This window comes from Lepisma saccharinum, chromosome 18 (assembly GCF_977018435.1).
Source record: "Lepisma saccharinum chromosome 18, izLepSacc3.1, whole genome shotgun sequence".
Taxonomy (NCBI): domain Eukaryota; kingdom Metazoa; phylum Arthropoda; class Insecta; order Zygentoma; family Lepismatidae; genus Lepisma; species Lepisma saccharinum.
The window spans coordinates 33,899,056-33,918,357 of NC_139246.1; the positions used below are offsets into that span (position 1 = coordinate 33,899,056).

The 19,302-nt window shown below is 40.6% G+C and overlaps 1 protein-coding gene across 5 annotated transcripts in view; it reads right to left on the minus strand.

The window, feature by feature from the left end:
• LOC146002501 (chymotrypsin-C-like) overlaps positions 1–19,302 on the minus strand; it is a 167,107-nt gene that overhangs the window by 90,904 nt on the left and 56,901 nt on the right. For 2 of the 5 annotated variants that reach the window (XM_083140390.1, XM_083140384.1), the window contains exon 1: positions 11,759–12,249. The exons of 1 other annotated variant lie outside the window; for it this stretch is intronic. The gene's annotated coding sequence lies outside the window, so the exon portion shown is untranslated. Of the gene's footprint in view, positions 1–11,758; positions 12,251–19,302 lie in introns of those variants that run through there. 2 more of the 5 variants (XM_083140386.1, XM_083140389.1) reach the window with 2 other exon arrangements.

Here is a 19,302-nt window from a genome sequence, read left to right on the forward strand (position 1 = left end):
GCTTGCAAACATGGACGAGGTGTGCTGTTAAAGACAGCAGGTTAGACATTCTTGGTACCACCAAAGGCGCCATGTGCACGTGAACTGAACTGAATTCTATGACTTCCGTGAGTTACACTGAAAACTTTGTGCCTTACATTATCATTTTCATGTATGGTTATAGGGCCTCTCCGATGGCGCAGCGTCCTCGTCTTGTAATCAAGGGGTCGCGAGTTCGATGCCCGGTGCAGGCACATGGTAGTTCGGATCCCACTTTAAACTAAGTGCAGTTTCAATTAGCCTTACTGTGCATAAAGTGAACTTAAAACACCAACTCAATCAATCATGTATGCTAATGATGGTATACAAATTTTACTTTCTACCAGGTGGTTATAATTAACGTGACGGTGTTCAGAGTGGTACAGCATGGTCTGTAATCAGTAGCAGTCTGAAACTTCGTAGATATGCTAATGAAGAAATGCGCTCGCGAATTATGCAAAAAAAAGTTCCACTTCTCGCCACCAGGGTAAAAAATGGCTCTGTAAGCAGTCAAAACGGAATTTTCCGTAACTCTGACGTCAAAGTCGGTGACATTGCCTAACCATTGTGTGAGCTCCCTGGTTGTTGCTTTTTCGTTTAGTAATGTTCATGTAATTCGAATAGTGAAATTGTAGCGATATTTTATTACAAAGAGTATTGTTTTCTGCGATTTATAGTGTTTTTCCTGTAACTATACCAAGTTTTGACTGCTTACAGCGCCATTTTTACCCTGGTGGCGAGAATTGGAACTTTTTTTGCATAATTCGCGAGCGCATTGCTTCATTAGCATATCTACGAAGTTTCAGATTGCTACTCTCATTACAGCCCGTGCTGTACCACTCTGAACACCGTCACTTTAATTATAGCCACCTGGTACTATATTTATTTTAAATTTTGGAGTCTCACGGTGGACACCCTGTATATGTCAATTCTTGTTTTGTATAAGAGAGAATGTGACGATTCCAACATTGATTTAACCGTGGTAACAATCTAGTTAAAAAAAAGTCTCCCCTCTCAAACCTCAATCTCCCCCGTCTCACTCCTCCCTCTCTCAAAGGAGAATTTCATTCTAACCAAACCGAGACTATATTTGAACCTACATTTCCACAGCTGTATATAAAGAGTGACTTACCTACACTTCTAACACCGCAAAAATAATTGTAATACTTTCTGTAAATTCTTCATAAAGGCCTACTCTATTACATTAAATTTACTTTTACACTCTTTCAGTACTTTTGAAGGGAGATCATACCCATAGCCCTTCTGGGCCTCTCTGATGGCGCAGTGGTAGCGTCGTCGGCTTGTAATCAAGGGGTCAAGGGGTTCGATACCCGGTGGAGGTACATGGTGGTTCGGATCCCACTTTAAACTGCAGGTCCAGTCCCGATTAGCCTTACTGTGCATAAAGTGGATTTAAAACACCAACTCAACAACAACCATAGCCCTTCTCCTGTTACCGATACATACACGTATGTTCCATATCTACAAGGTAGGGAAAGATTTTCTCGCAACCCAGAGAAAGCATCTTCTGATCGGCAAGCTTCAATCGATATATATTTAATTTACACAATTTACTTTATGGAATGAGTGTAGCTTTATTATCGAAGAATCAGAGGGTAAATTGGGGGGTAGACGGACAATTGCGATGAACACAGAAGTGAAAGGTCGGGTGGACAATTGTGATGACATTTTAAATCTTCTATCAAATTGAAGGGTGACTTAACCGCGTACAATACCTCTTACAAGAGGATTATGTGAAATATTGATATTTTCGGCTGGGAATTTGGTTCAATCAAGTTTTTGAACATGGGTTAGAGCCAACAGACACCCTTTGAAGTCACCCGTTTTCTCATATGTGCTAAAACACTTCCCGACTCTCGCGTCGACTTTAATGTCACGCTTCTTCCTTTTATGACCTTCTAGATTAAATTCCATTCGCATGTACGTGATGTTGGTGTCCTCTGCTTGGCTCTTAAGGCAGGCCAGAACATCATGAATTTTTGGATGATCTTCGAAGGCACCTATTTATTTTGTTTTTCCAACCTTCTACAGCATTATTAGTTCTGTGGCGCCTTTGGTTAGGTTAGGTTAGGTTCTGATAGTAGCAGTCGTCCTACCATTAATTTGTAAAATGACCTTCACCGTCAAAATCATAGCAATTGTCCGTGATTTAGACTTCATCGCAATTGTCCTAGATTCAAATTGTGGAACTAGACAGTGACGTCAGTGGTGTGGTGAGCCACTGAATGGCTGTCAAAGATTTGGGTGGTTTACATCTTGAAAAGAAATGCTACACTGCTGTTCACATTGTTATGTTACAAATCCAAACACGGATTTATTTACCATTAATAGAAAGCTTAGATATTGGAGTAAAAATATATACAAATTCAAAGGTTGCTCTGAAAATGTCTCAATATTAAGTTCGATTATATTTCACGACATAAGGTAGTAGCACTTAAATATTAATAAATAACATTATAATGTGTTCATGGGAAATGATTAAAAATATATCAGGTGTTTCATAAATAATTGAGGGGTTACAAACGTTCATTGCAAATAAACTATTGAAGTTACGTTAATGAAACCAGTCAAGAACAATCGAGGAACGCAAACAGTTTGTGCGTGTGTGTTTTGTTAAGCTGAGAGTTCATATCCCTGCCGCTAGGCGACACTCAAATCACCCACGTTACTCACATTGTTTTGTGCAATGTTTTGGTTCACTGGACCTTACACTGAGTGACTTCTTTTTGTGGGCTTTCATCAAAGGCAAGGTATTGGCCCATGTTGATGCGAATGATGCAAGAACTAGACTTTTGTGTCGATGCGTGCCGTGTCACCCGTGGAGCACACATTGAACATTTGCAGGTGTACAAACGTAGTTCGTTCTGGACTGGTTTCATTAACGTAAGTTCAATTCTTTACTTGCAATAAATTTTTGTAACCCCTCAAGTATTTATGAAACACCCGGTATTTATAAGCCTCCATAATGCACAGGTTAGTAGAGTGAACTCCGAAATCAGCGATATTGGATTCAAATCTTCCACGCTACCCCATCATATTCATGAAGGCTGAGGGGGGGGGGGTAATGGAGACATAATACACTTTTCGAATAAGAAAAGATTTTCAGGGTGAAAACCTCCCTTCTAATGTCAAGATGAGGAAACATTGAAGTGGGGATCTGACCCCTGTGTCTCCCTCAGATTTCCATGAAACTTGGCAGGTGTATAGAGGCGCCAAAAGGAAGAAATATGTGTTTTTTGTGTTTCAGCTAAAAAACTGTTTTAGGGGGGCAAACCACACCCTCAAATGTCAAGATGATGACAAATTGAAGTGGGGATCTGACCCCGAAACCACGAAAATCTGGCATAGGAAGAACACGCACATATAATTGGAACGCACACAGCAGAGAACTGTAGGATTGTCGGTACCAAACGCAAGTGCTATCGTGAAGGACGATGACAGTTGAAGTTCTGTGCTAACAGTAGCCTACTGGCAGAGATACACAAGTGGTACACTTGAGATATGAAGTGCATATCACTGGCAAACACAGCTCTGTGCTGTGTGTGTTCCAATTATATGTGCGTGTTCTTCCTATGCCATATTTACGTGGTTTCGGGGTTAGATCCCCATTTCAATTTGCCCTCATCTTGACATTTGAGGGGAGTTTTGCCCTCTAAAACAGCTTCTTAGCCGAAACAAAAATCACGTATTTCTTCCTTTGGTCCCCTCTATACACCTGCCAATTTTCATGGAAATCGGAGGGGGACACTTAGATAACCTCCCTTGTAAGAAGTAAAGTGACTAGATGTCCCGTATTACCCGGTACGGTCCCTTTTTTTTTAGTCTCTGTCCCGATTTTTTTATCGTAAAATGGGTCGCCAGAATGTGCCTTTCTTCTGACAATGACTCATCGGTATAGAATTATTGCAACAATACATCTCCTGTACTATTACTATGAACTGTGACATGGTTGGCTAGAAATTATTTCACATTTCAGTATCAACAATGTGCCATATTCCAATTTTCTTAATGCATTGAGTTTCTTCCCTGTTTACCTGTAATTAAAGCCCCCACTGAACGAGATTTTTCGTACAGTCACGGATACTGCTGGGTTGTAATAGATACATTGACTTTCAATGGAATCGTTACAACCCAACAGTGTCCGTGACTGTACATGAATGGTTTGTGGACAAGTGACAAGAACGCTCTTTCAGTAGTATCAGATTATTTTCATAACTCCAGCTGACCGCGCGAGTCCAGTTAGTGAGCCTACCAACAGTCCAGAGCGCGAGCAACAGGGATAGCGATAGGTTCTGGGCAGAGATGACGCCAGCGGCTCGTTTGTTGATTGGCTGCTCCGGGACTTATGACTCGCTCCAAAGCTGCCAATGCAAAACAGCCAGAGATGTTACGGAAGTAATCTCACTTCTACAAACCTTGAAAGCTATGTTGATTAATAAGGCGAACTTTATAATCACACGTGGGTAAATTGTATAAAATATTATTTGAAAAGATGAATACACTGACGAAGATCCATTCATCGACAAAATACCAATGAATGACTTCAAATTCTAAAGAACTGCTTGGTTGGAGTTCAGTGCATAGCACCATATTATATAAGTTATTTACACAGTAATTATTTATTTTATTTAGGTCTCAAACATAAGAATTTATGACGAAACAGTTTTAATATTTAAACGTGTACATTTTGCCGCCCCGCTTTGTCCAGTTTTTCCTTCAGGAAAATTTGAAAAATCTCCTGTTCTGTTGTCTTAAAAATCTGCTCATCTTACTAAAGCCGCGTTTACACCGAATGTTACCAATAAAGGTTATTAACTTTTTTTACCAACACGGTTAACAACAGATGTTGTCAACAAATGTTGATAACCAGAACACTAGTTTGACTTTATTTTTGTTAATAATTTTTGTTAACATTTTGGCTGCCAAGATGCTGCAAGATACCGACTGTGGCAGCATGTGTCATTTTGGCGCGAGAGACAAGACCAAGAGGATTCTGGGTGAGACCTTCACTGCGGGCAAGAGCTAATTATAGCGGAAGTGACCTGATGGTTTTTGTCTTTTGAATTGTGGATACGTTTGGTCCCAAAGAACAGGCTTCTCGTGGAACAATTCAACTAAGTCCAGCACTAGATCCTTTGACCACTCCATCTCACTCAGAAGATTTTTCATAATAAATAAATTACAAAACAAAACGCATCTCGCACGAAACGATGCTCTCCCATTCGCTGGCTGCTGTCACTGGCGTGGCTTGATGGTAACGGGAGGGTGAGCGGGGGAAATGTTGCTAACATCGAAAAGGCTCTGTTGGTAACAATTTTTTGTTGCTAACATTCTTTGATCTTTACCGACTTCTTGTCGATAACAAAATTTCTGTTGACAACACGGGAAATCTGTTGCTAACATGAGATGTTGATAACAAATTCACAAGCGCTTGTCAAAATGTTACCATCATTTGATGTACCTAGCCTTACCATAAATACTGTCCCAAAGTTGTAAATAAATAGACACAAAATGGTGAGAGATATTGTAATATCAGAATAACATGAGGTGCATGGATGTATTATGAACCAAAATCACAAATAATTATTCGAAATGAGCACCTTTAGCACTGACACACTTCTGAAGTCTTCGTGGCCACGCATCAATTGAATTACGCAACACATCGAATGGAAAATGAACAACTGGCTTCAGAAGAGACCGACCGCTTTAAACTTTCAATATTCAGATGCCTGTTCTTCCAAGCAATCTCCTGAAGCTTGGCCCACAATTTGTAGTCCAAAGAGTATAGGTCCAGACTTGCAGAAGGCCAATCTGAAGTGGAAATGAAGTCTGGAACATTTGCTATGAGAGCACGATCCATTTCTGTGAAAAAGGGGTAAAAACATCAGCCAAAGTGTACCAGCAGACAGTGCTTGAGAAACGATGCAAGAATCTTACCGACACCATCTTCCATGGAGAGAACTGGAGCTTCCAGCAGGACTCAGCCCCAGCACACAAGGAACGCACCACCCAGCAGTGGTTGGAGGCAAATGTTCCTGACTTCATTTCCACATCAGATTGGCCCTCTGCCAGTCCAGACTTAAACCCTTTGGACTACAAATTGTGGTCCAAGCTTCAGGAGATGGCTTGCAAGAAGAGACATCCCAATATTGACAGTTTAAAGCGGTCTCTTTAGAAGGCAGCTGCGGAGTATCCACTTGATGTGTTGCGTAATTCCATTGATGAGTGGCCTCGAAGACTTCAGAAGTGTGTCTGTGCTAAAGGTGCCCATTTCGAATAATTATTTGTGATTTTGGTTCATAATGCATCCATGCACCTCATGTTATTCTGATATTACAATATCTCTCACCATTTTGTGTCTATTTACTTACAACTTTGGGACAGTATTTATGGTAAGACTAGGTAATTTGGTGTTAGCAACCCCAGTGTAAAACTGTTTGAGAAGTGAGGAATGCGTAGTATGCAAGTGATTTGGGACCTAACTTTGGGAGGGGGGAGAAATGGAATCGAACATGGAGCTTAACTTTGGGAGGGAAGGGGGGCAGAATCAAAACGTGTTCTATTCTCTAACAATAGCGTCCAATAGTATTCGGACATTGCTAAATAACTACTCCCTCTGTCCCATAATTATAGTCCGGTATGCCAAAATGGTAGTACAGGAATGACAGACGAAGAGGCAGATGGAAAGCACAATTTGTACTGATCCTTGAGTAATAAACTTGTATGACTCATTCCCGTGTTTCATGTTCTTCTTCTGTATATACCAATGTCACAGTTTGAATATCGGGCAAATATTATGAGACAACAACCAAAGGTGTACCGGACAATAATTATGGGACAGAGGGAGTATTATATTTGCGAAATCATAAAAATTACCCATTAGTATGCTGCTCACGTGAGAGGAGGTTAACAAAATTATAATTAACCTAATCTAACCTAACCCACGCCAAGTTACACCTATACGCAGAGCGTATAGAAGAGAAAGTGTGCGCACTTCGGTTTCTTCCCGTATGGCAAGTGAATAGAGCGGTGTCCCACCGAAACACTGGCAGCACCTTCGCTTGCGACGAGCGTCTTCTGCTTGCAGGGCGGCCGCGCTTTATGTAGAGCGTTGTGTTTTGTTGTGCTAGAATAACATTGTGTACTTTTATTAATGACAACGTTGTTACGTTATTCAGTTTAGTGTCGTTAGATTTGTGATTGATCCGTTGTGACTAGTTTGTGTTGAGTTCAACGCATTATTATTGTGTTTGAGACAGCAGCGAGCGAAAACTACAAGATGCCTACGTGTTTCGTACCCGGCTGTAGATCTGGATATGACCGCTGTTCTTCAGGCAGTAGACATTTTTTTAGGCCACCTAAAGACAGTAATGGTTTCTCAAAATGGGAGAGTGCCATCTCCAGAAAAGATAAAAAACTAAGTCATAATTGCTATGTGTGTGATATTCATTTTTCCACTGACCTTTTAGTGAAAGTGGATTCGTTCATAGTGGATGGCAAAACAGTAGAAATTCCACGACAAAGGTGGAAATTAAAACCAGAAGCAGTTCCTCATATATTTCCTAATCTGCCCAAATACCTCTCTAAGACAGGTAAGAAGCGAAAATCTCCCATGAAAAGGCAATCCTTGCGGACAGATGATAATGAAGTAAGTACTCATCGCAATGTATCATTAAGCTTATCAGTAGAGGATGATTTGCTTCACACTGCGGATTCTAGCAATACAATAGCATTGCTAAAGAAAAAAACTTAAGAATCAGAAAAGCAATTTAATTAGAACGCAGAATAAACTAAAGGTCGCATAGGCTAAAATAAATTTCTTGAAAAAGGCGTTAAAGATGCTAAATTAAAGACAACGGTCACGCAGTCAAAACAGTTCGCGTCTCTTAGCAAAAATCAAAAAATTGAAATTGATACAATCTTAAAGAAATGCCAACTGAAAAGTAAGACAGGAATGAGATACAGTTCTGAGTTTATACTGAATTCTCTTCGATTAAAAATTAAGTGCCCCAAGGGGTATAGACACTGTTTGCATCACGATTTGCTACCTTTGCCTTCTGAAGCTCACTTGAGAAAATTGGTGAAGGGTCTTAAATGTCCTTATGGCGTAAATTCCCATGCCATCGACGCTATAACACTTTTTTTAGTGAAAGAATGAGAATGAGCGTAGCGGAATGCTGATTTTTGATGAAGTTAAACTTAGGGATGCAATTCAGTTTAACTCGAATTCCTTAAAAATAGACGGCTTTGTTGATTTGGGAAATCTTACTCCAGACGAAAGCAAGAATCAATTAGGAAATCATGCTCTAGTTTTTATGTTTGTTCCTTTTCTGTATAATTGGACTCAACCCATAGCAGTATATGCTAGCAGGAATGCCACCCTTGGTGACATTCTCACAAAAATACTTATCCAGGTTATCATACATTTGGAAAAAGCAGGGGTCAGATTTATTGGTTTTACATCTGACGGTAGCCAATCTAACAAAAAGTTATGGAAATGCTTAGGAATTTCCGGAAACAGAAACAATCTTAAGTGCTCTATACCCAATCTAGCTGACTCTAGTAGAAAGCTTTGGGCATTTTCAGACGCACCACATATATTTAAATGCATAAGGAATAACTTCCATGATAAAGTGCAGGTGTACTATAATGGTGATATTGTTGATTATTCATTTTACAGAAAAGTGTATGAACATGATTCATCTACTGACTTTTCCGGTATGAAAGCTTGCTACAAAGTAACCTCTGCTCATTTGGATCCTAATTCATTCCAACGAATGAATGTAAGACTCGCACTGCAGCTGTTCATCAGATCTGTGGCTAATGGAATAAAATTTTATCGGAGTATTAATGCAGAGGCGTTAGAAGGCAGTGAAACAACGGAAAATTTCACAAGGGACCTAAACTGCCTGGTTGACGCATTAAATTCATTCACTCCTGCACAGGCACTATATAAAGTAAAGGATCAGAAGCACATACAACTTTAATAAAATGGAATGCTGTCCTTAGAGATAATCGAAATTCCTTCGCTTCAGAAAAAACGCTAGAGTCCTTAAGAGTGACTTTAGAAAGTACTTTAGAAGTGTCCGAATATTTGTGGAAGAACAATTACAAGTACGTTTTGACAGGAAAATTTAATCAAGATCCCCTAGAACGTCATTTTGGTATATTGCGGTCGTTCACTTGTGATGATCATCCCTCCACTGTGGATTTTCTGCACTTACATATGCTGCAATCAATTTACGTATCAGCAAAACTTGCTTTATTTTCGGACGGAAACTGTGAATACAGGACTGAATCTCCTCTGACGTCTTTTGTTAATCAAATGCGAACTCTGGCAAGATCATCCGAAAATAAAAATCTTTCGGTGAAGAAGCAAGCTGAAAATAAAATAAGGGAAAAAATTTCCATTGTTGAAGATGAAATTCAAATACCGGACTGGAAAAATAACATACCGAACTTAAATGAACAAAGTGTTGGTAAATAATACTTGGTGTATCATTTGGCAGGATACATAGTGCGGTATATTTCAAAAGTGACGGATTGTAAACTGTGTACAACTTTTCTGCACAGGGAACCAACTAATGTACCTGCCTCTATACGCTAATCCAAGACTATGGTTCGGGCGACGGCTGTAAATACCTTACCTATGCATTGAAAAGTGTTTATGATGTGCTGTTACGAGTGGAAGAAGAAAAATTATCATGTGCTAATAGTTTATGGGGTGATATATAGTTTTTGAGTGTTTGGACAATTTAAATATAATTGCTGTAAAAACTTCGCAATTAGGATGCTGTGAAGATCATGTGCTGCGTACGCTACCTAAACTCGTATTTCACTATCTGAAATGTCGATTTTTCTTCCGCACCAAGGAGATAAGAAAGGAATTAAGTGCCTCGAAGACAGCAAAATCATCTCGGAAATTCTCCAAACTATCCAGCTGCTGAGCTCTTATCCAAACGTAAGTAACATGCATTTTTGTTTCTTATGTAGTTAGTTATGTAAGCAACACGCCGTCTCAAACGTCACCACTGCCATCTAGGCGGTGGACCACGGCAACTCAGCGAGTGCGCACACTATTCCTTCTATACGCTCTGCCTATACTATGCAATAGTGATGATAGGCAGGAACATTTATTTCTATACCAGGGCACGCGGTGGGAAAGAGTGCTCTTAACAATTGAACGATGAAGAAACTTGGAAACAATGGAAAGAAATGTGACTGTTCGTACAATAAGTCGGGGAGAAAAAAAGAGGGGTGTGGTATAGAGGCGGAGAAAAGAAGACTGAAAGAATTAATTGATTATTTTTTTGCTTCGCACTTCTGCCACTTTTTGATAATTGTAAAGATGATGATGATGATAAGATGAAATGGAGTAAAGAACACGCACATAGACAGACCATAACACGAGTCCCATAGAGGATTCTTGCTGTGATTTCAGACGCTAGAGTACAGGTAGCTATTTGGGTGCTTACACCCCGCAAAGAGAAGAGGATGAAGTGCAAGCTTAAGTAATAAGAGATAGAACAATACAGAACTGCTACGATAACACCTATAGGGAATATGTGTATACTGAAAATCCTCCCCGATGGCGCAGTGGTAGCGCAGTCGCCTTGTAATCAAGGGGTCCCGGGTTCGATGCCCGGTGGAGGCACATAGTGGTTATGGTTCCCACTTTAACCTGTTGATCCACTCCCGATTAGCCTTACTGTGCATAAAGTGGACTTAAAACAAAAAAATCATCAACAACAACAAATTAACATGTGTATACTGATAGGGGGATATAAAGTGATGTTCTAAAGTTAGTGTGCCTCCCCGATGGCGCAGTGGTAGCGTTATCGCCTTGTAATCAAGGGGTCACGGCTTCGATACCCGCTGGAGACACATAATGGTTCGGATCCCACTTTAAACTTTAGGTCCAGTCACGATTAGCCTTGCTGTGCATACAGTACACTTAAAACACCAATTCAACCAACCAATCTAAAGTTTGTGGGCACAGCCGATGGTTCGAATGAGAAATGATTCTAAAGCCCAAGTTCCTTTTGTTTTATTGCGATTTCATCATGCTACGAATGCAATTTTTACATGGTTCGATTTCGACTTTCGTCTGTTAACACATACTGCGAAGTTTTAGCGATTACTTAAAATTTTGTTTTCAATATATGCTTTCGTTGTTAGTTTAGGCCAGGTTTGGTTCTCTTAGCATTAAAATGAAGTCCCTATATGCATTCTACTAAGGTTCCGATTTGCTTCTACATTCATTCCCACTAGTCTAAGCTACTTACTGTCTCTTGTCAACGGAAAATACCTTGTCAATGGAAAGCGCACATGCTTGCGTAAGGTAATTTTTAAGTTGTTTTTTAAACATAAATATATTCTTTTCAAAATCCAAACAGTGAACATTACTTAAAGGAAGGTTCAAATTTCGTGTGACAATGATTGCCAAAATTCTACGATAATTAGTCTTTCTGCTAGGAGAATTTGAAAAAAATCATAAAACAATCAGAACCGTTACCAAATCTAAATATGAATACATCATAATAAATACATCCATTCTACTTTTGGCAAATTTTCCACTCTGACCCCTCTTGACGTCGCTTCTGTCACCAACCCGTCGATTAACCAAAAGAAGTGCTTAACCGAAACTCAATAGCAACAATTCAAACAAGGAAAGCAAAATAGTCCGGACGAAACAAAACAAAAATATGTTTCAACTAACCTCTCACACTGAAGTACTTCCAATTGTCATTAAAACAAAAAAACAAGATATTGTTGACTGCAGAAGGTCCTGACGCCAACAGTCCTGAAGGTTGCACTAAGGATCCATGTAGCACTAACACTAATCACTAACGTCACTCAAGACTTACCCTGCCTTCGTTTAGAACAACAGGACGTTGCTGCCTGTGTATTCAATACACATTTCCTCCTTCTGATAACTTACGGAGAGAGTGTAATAATGTTTTAAACTCTCATCATAATGGTAATTTGCGTGCACGATCCCTCGGGAAAAACCACAGTATGTGAAGTTCTTTGCCAGTCGTGGCGTGACAGGAAAGAAACCGGTTGTCCTTGACTCAAGCTTAATCCAAACAAAATTGTCTTGCGAACATGGATTTCCAGCGGTTGTGGCTAGGTCTAGCACCGCGAGTGTTTGGTTTTGAAAGCGCGAGTGACCCCAGAGTTTCTCAAACGTGCCAGGAGTTCGTATGGGATGACCCTTTCGCCTTGGAGTGACTGTAAAGTACTTCCCAGAAGCTCGCGATCTTCCTTTGTTTACGTCATTCGTTTGTTGAGTTTACGCACGTGTGGAACATGACAATGTTGAGAATATTCTTTGTAGTTTTTGTCTCTTCTGTTCAGTGGCGGCGATTAGGAGTGGCGTGGGGGCAGTTTCCCTCCAGTTTTTGCCAGTTTTACCCCGCGCCAGAGGCGTGGCGTGCATGTAACTGGTGTTACAGCAGGTAACAGCAAAATGTAAAGAAACCAAAAGGTTTTTGTCTCAATAAAATAACAACATTGTTAAATAAGTTGAGTGTATATTGCAGAGGACATATTTCCGCTACCCTCAAGAGGCAACAGGAGGAAAGGGCGACAATACAAGGGAACAGCAGGGCGGGGAAAGACTTGGAGCCAAGTGTGCTAGGGGGTTATTCATATGCCTGTTTAGGGGCCCTGTTGCCACTGCGGCATTGGATTTCCAGAAAAGAGCTAAATCCCGCCTAAAACGAGGATACTATTTCTCTGAAGCAACAAGAGCTAGACTGCAAAGCCAAAGCTGGATTTAACTACAACTGAGACCATTTACGTAATAGACGAAAAGATAAGTATTTGATGTGATTCGTGATTTGGACAAACCTTGCTCCAAAAAACTAAGTTGGCAACAGTAGAACGTACATCTGGAGTTCCCTTCCACCGCTGGAGGAGGGGAATTCTGCCGTCTGCTCACAGCAGAAACGTCAAACTGACCCGAATGTGTGGTTCTTCTTCCCCTTTCCACCTCCTTGCAAAGAAACAGAGATGGTTGACAAGGCTCGACTACTATTCACTGGATTTTCGCGGTAACTCTCTCATGAGTGGTAGTTCTTTCTAGGAGTGATTGTGGCTAAATAAATCATTGAGCGGATTGCAAATGAAAAAAAAATAACGAAATGAACAAGAATCCAGATCAAAGGCATGTTATTGTTTTTTTTGGGGGGAAGGGTAGGGTGGAGTTAATAACGTCTGATGACCGGTAACACTTTTAAAAAAGTCACGCCACGACACTGCCCCGCGCTATGCTAAACCTTATCTACCAAGGGATAGTAAGGCCGTGTCCGAAAGGTGCAAGAGCGTACTTGAAGCGAGCATCCTCCTATAGCTCTTTTCAGTTCTTACGTCGTCCGCTCTAGAAGCTGGCAGGGGAAGTGGGGAGCGGGGAACGTGCCGCTGACCAACCAGGGAACAGACCACCTAGCGGTGGAGCCGAGAGTTACGCAGTTGCGGGAGGAAGCTGCAGCGGTAACTTCGTTCTGCACGTTGCTGTGTTGCCAATTCACCGCGTTGCTGATGGTGTTTTGCCCCAGTGTTGATTCCTGTTTGTTATGAGCGGAATGTAGGAATAACGTGCGTGGGAGTAATTGTTGTCGCGTCGTGTATTACCTAACTGCATTGTTTCTTCGATAAACGTGTATGTGGCATGTGATGTGACGTTTATTTGTACTCTCGTTGTTCCATAGGGAGATTTGTGCTTATTAACGCAGTAAGCATAGGCGCCGACTCCATGGAGCTTGGGGGGCTCGAGCCCCTCCAATGTTAACGAGGGGGGGGGCGGCAGAGTCCCCCAAATAATTTTGCTTAAGAGTTCTAATGTATTATTTTGCTTCTCTTGTCAAGTTTACTCTGAATTGTGCCACATGAACGTAACTTTAAATACACATTTGGAATGTTCTAGACTAGACCATCACCTTTGGGGGGCTGAGACCGCTAAACCATCAACTTAGGGCGGGCTGTGACCAGAGAAAACAAAACACATGACTTATTACTATATACTAAGTATATAATTATGGGTATTGTTAAAATTTTTACTAAAAAAAGAGTTTCAAAAGACGATGTGCATGAACTAGGGTAGTGGATGGGACTTTCGGGCTACAATGGCTCTCACATGACATTCAGAACGAGATCAATGATATATTAGGAAGATCTGTTTTGCGTTCCGTGGTAGCAGATATTAAAAGTCGAGAATATTTTGCTATTATGGTTGACGAAACTTGTGACATATCCATCCGTTGACAATCAATATTCTGCATTCGAACTGTGAATAAAAATTTTGATGTTTTTGAGGAATTCATGGGCTTTTATGAGATTCCGAACACTGAGGCCAAAACTTAAAAAAGGGAGAGAGTGAGTCATTGATTAACTTATTTCAGTGATCAGAGCTCCCCCCCAATAATTTTGACAAGTCGGCTCCCCTGGCAGTAATTATCGTACGATGGCGAACAGGAGAGAGGGTAGTTTGTAGCCAAGGCAGGAAAATAATCAGTAGGGTTCATGGATATTATCAAAAGGAAGCAGAAAACAGTGGTCCCTTGGTAAGTGTGCACAAAGTACAACAGAGAGTGTTGGAAGCTTTTGGAGTGAGTACGCGAACTGTGCAGTGTATTGTTAGGGAAGGCAAAGACAGTCTTGAGGCGTCGGGTTCCACGTCATTTGAATCACCGCGCAAACGAATCAAAAGGAACAGTATCACAAAGGTAATCGACGGTTGCGATAAAGATATAACAAGAAGAATTATCCTCGGGTATTATGTAAAGGGCGAATATCCAACACTGAACAAGTTTTCGCTGATTTGCATACACAAATAAGCTTTCAGTGGGGAGTTTCGTCGTTGTGGAGGATACTGAAGTATATGGGGTTCAAGTACAAAAAGAGCAATGACGGTAGACGATTTCTGATGAAGAGAGCCGATATAGTTACAGCCAGAGTAACGTTTTTGCGAAAAATGGATCTTCTAAAAAATAAGGAACCTTTGCCCTATATAGGTATTTCATTTAGATGAAACGTACATACATCAGAATTACGCTCCAACGAAAAATTGGCAAAATAAAGAGGGTACATGGGGTTTAAAAGTGCCCGTGGGTAAAGGTGGGCGCATTATTGTTTGTCACGTAGGTTCCAGCCACACTGGTTTTCTACAGTAATGTAAATTAGTTTTCAGTGGTTTTTGAAGTTTTTAGATGCGCTTGACGAAAGGAACATCAAAGATGCAGTGATTGTAATGGACAATGCTATAGCTACCATTCGGTACAGTGGGATCCATGAGTATTACCCTGCAAATTGTCCATCACCATGTTCGCACTCTTTATTTGACCCAATAAGAGCTTCAATAATTTAAAGAAAACTGAAAACAAACTGTTGACAACTTCTGCACCAGCATACATAAAAATCCGTCGCTTAAAAACACATAGGATGCAAGAGAAAAATTAATGAAAATAGTCATGGACAATTTGCACGGTATTACTCATGGATCCCACTGTACAGTTGGAAAGAATTCCTACAACGTATACACTTGATATCGTACACTTATCGGTATTCTACTGACCACAAGATGGGGATAATATGCATTCTCAGGCCATACGCGAACAATGGGACGTCTGTATTTCATGCTTCTTTCGATTTCAACTCACCCTTCCCGCTACTCTGGCAACGCTGTAGTCTCTCTCTCTAACAGGCCTGTCTCGTTGCGCTGGATAGGTCGTTTCCCCGCTCTCCACTTCCCCTGCCAGCTTCTAGAGCGCACGCCGTAACAACGGAAAAGAGCTATAGTATGGTCGTCAAGTCGTGGACTGGAAGTGAAAGTCTTTCGAATTGCACTTCGACTGCAGCGCCAAATACGATCAGTAGATAAAACTGAGTACTCGTTATTTTCCCCGCGTTATAAACACTTGTTTTTCACCATAGAAATCACACAGCATTTTCAAATGTTCGTACACATACATTTCCACATATTATAAGAACTTTAACCAACAACTTGCTGGACCATAACGTACAGTGGGATCCATGAGTATTACCGTGCAAATTGTCCATGACTATTTTCATTCATTTTCTCTTGCATTCTGTGTGTTTTTAAGCGATGGATTTTTTATGTATGCTGGTGCAGAAGTTGTCAACAACTTGTTTTGAGTGTTCTTTTAATTCTTGAAGCTCTTATTGGGTCAAATAAAGTGCACGAACATGGTGATGGACAATTTGCCCGGTAATACTCAAGGATCCCACTGTACATTTAACCTGTGTTGCTGGCTTTTAACCTCCGTGATTCCAAACAAATGAACAACGAGTGTGGAAATCACGTGACCTAGTCAGCTCTGTACTGCGAGCTGTGCACTTGCGTACTTCTGTTCTTGGCGTTTTCGAACTGTACTAGGTGACGTCACTTCCGCCAAGATCATACTTCAAGTACGTACTTTGTATCTTTCGGACAGAGCCTAAATTGTCCTTGTCCCCCAACACACAAGTTTTGGCACCTTGGCCCCCTAGTTTTGCAACCCAATCACCGCTACTGCTTGATCCACTTTTGAAAGTAAATGTTTGTTCTATCTTCTTGTAACACAGAGATCCTGGTTCTATTCCAGGTGGCGGATCACCAGTCTTCGGGAACCAACTTTGTGAAGGTAACTCAGTTCAACAGTGCTGGCGATTAGAAGGGACGCGCGGTCAGTTTCCGTTAATTTTCACCCCCGAACTATAACATCTTAATGCTAAGCCTTATCCACCAGGACAAGAACAAACTATCTTCCCCCCTCCAAGTATTAGCACCAAATCGCCGCTACTGCAGTTACGGATAATAGTTTTGATTTATTTTACTTCGCTTTTCTGACACTTTTGGCTGGTTGCAAAGGCGAAGATGATTGGTGATGAAATTGATGAAAGTACAATCACAAAGACATACCGACAGTACACAACAAAGCCCCACAGAGGGTAATACTGGCTGCGAGTCCAAGATGTACAGGGTGTTCCGTTCAAACCTCCCATATTTCAATTCATCATAGCTAAAAGGTTATGAAGCATAATGGAATGCGAGTGGTACTAGACGAAAGAGAAACTCAAAGAATTTTATTGCATGAAGCACTAAAATACACCTTCACTGAACTCTAATACACCTCTATGTGTGCACCGTTTGTAGCACGAATAATATCCAATCTGAGAACCTCCGGATTGTTTATTAACACTTCCAGTCGCCAAAAACTTCGCACACCATGCCTTAATGGTTTTCCCATCAGGTGCTTCACCCCCATATTCTCTCCGGTAATTTCTTTGCACTGTAATGATTAATTTGGTCTCTGCATTCCAGAATACAGATTGTGCGCGCTGCTGCGGAGTGCTTTATGCGATTGTGGCGCTGCATAGTGAGAGAACGGTGAACTTCGAAGTCATGCAATAAAGTTCTTTGAGTTTCTCTTTCGTCTAGTATAACTCGCATTCCATTATGCTTCATAACCTTTTAGCTATGACGAATTGAAATGTGGGAGGTTTGAACGGAACACACTGTACTAGGTGGTTCAGAGAGAGGTTGAAATTGGGTGTCTGCAGAAAAAGTCCCCTCTTACACCGGTACTCAAAAGTATCTAAGTTACTTTAATAGTAATGAAGAAGCCTATGCTTCGATCCTCGGCGGAAGCACACTGCGGAGTAGTTCGATTATAGCTTTATATTTACGTCAAGTTGCGTCGGGACTTTCCTGCCAAGAACCTTATGGGGCCCTCACTCTTAAATTTCTATACTCTGTCCCGGGTATCTCTGGAGCAAGCGAACGAAAACAAGTATCTGCGCAAGTAGTGACGCAAGAAGGCTCCACCAATGAACACGTGACAGGGAACGGGATTGCGTGGAGGAGAGGGAAAGCGACTTTACCAACCGTCGCAGCAGCGTGTACTGCTTCACTCTACCCACTCGATTCACTCCACTCTTTGCCGCTATGCGCGGCTCCGCAGTTTACGGGGATAGAGTGTACAACTTAAATTTTGTTATTTTTGGCAATTAACAAAAATTGGTAGAGATAGGAAATGAAACAAATGAAATCAATTATTATATTTTGTTCAGTTTATCCTTCGTCTCGCCAATTTCTGGTTCTGATAGAAGTGTAGCTGTGACAAAAATAATCATATACAGGGTGTATCATAAGTAATAGCGCAAACTGACAGAGTTGAAAGTACACGATAATAGAAGCAAAAAAGTCTGAGTAAATATGGGTGTGAAAACGAGATGTTTTGGAGACAATTGCGAAGAATGCAATATAAACTTAATTTTGAGAAATTGCACAGCATGAAAGAAACACGAACTGCAAGTGAAGTACAAAAAGTTTCGTTAACTGCACGTTAACAATTGATCCAAAGACGCCTGGAAACTATATCGACAGGCTTCATTCTAACTAAGATTCTCGGAAAATTTCTCACATTTTTGTGATATCATTATTGGAGAGTTTCGTTTATTTGAAATACAAATTCACACATTTGATTAAAACTGTGCTGCTCGAAGGTCGACTTCCTCCTCACTTCTGTATTTGTTGAATCCGCTGCTAGATCGTTTGACGAGTGTTTTTTTTTAGTTCACTTTATGCACATTAAGGCTAATCGGGACAGTTTGAAGTGGGGTCCGATCCACTTGTGCCTCCCCGGACCCCTTCATTACAAGGCAACGACGTTACCATCACTTTTTTTATTAATTAATTAATTTATTTATTTTTAAAAGATGCGACCTCTAGGTCACGATCGCAGTTGTAATGGCGGCCGCGTGAAAGGTAAACAACGTATTACTTCACATTTTTAAAACACGATAATTATTCAACCGAGAAGAATTACACTTCGTATTAAATGGTTTTAGGTATAAAAGTGTCTCAACCTTAAAAGTCAGTATGGAAGTAAATTGAATACTTCCCTCTCTCTCTAATACATGAGTTTTCCCAATAGCTCTGTCCTTCTCTACCACCGCTGCGTTGCCAGATGTTACAAAATTTACAAAATGTAAAATTCAAAAAATTGAAACAGTGCAATCATTATCCTGTAGAGTTTGTTATGCTCTATTTACTGACGGCATTATATAACCTGTCATAAATTCATGTGATCTGAATTTTTCATAATTATGCAATTTTACAAAACGCTTAATTTTTTTCTAGTAAATACTTCAAAAGCCATAAATATCAAACAACTTGAACAACTTCGATAATTTTTTTTTTGCTACGGGATCTATGATGTTTGTAGATATGATATTCTTCACCTGAGTGAATTAATT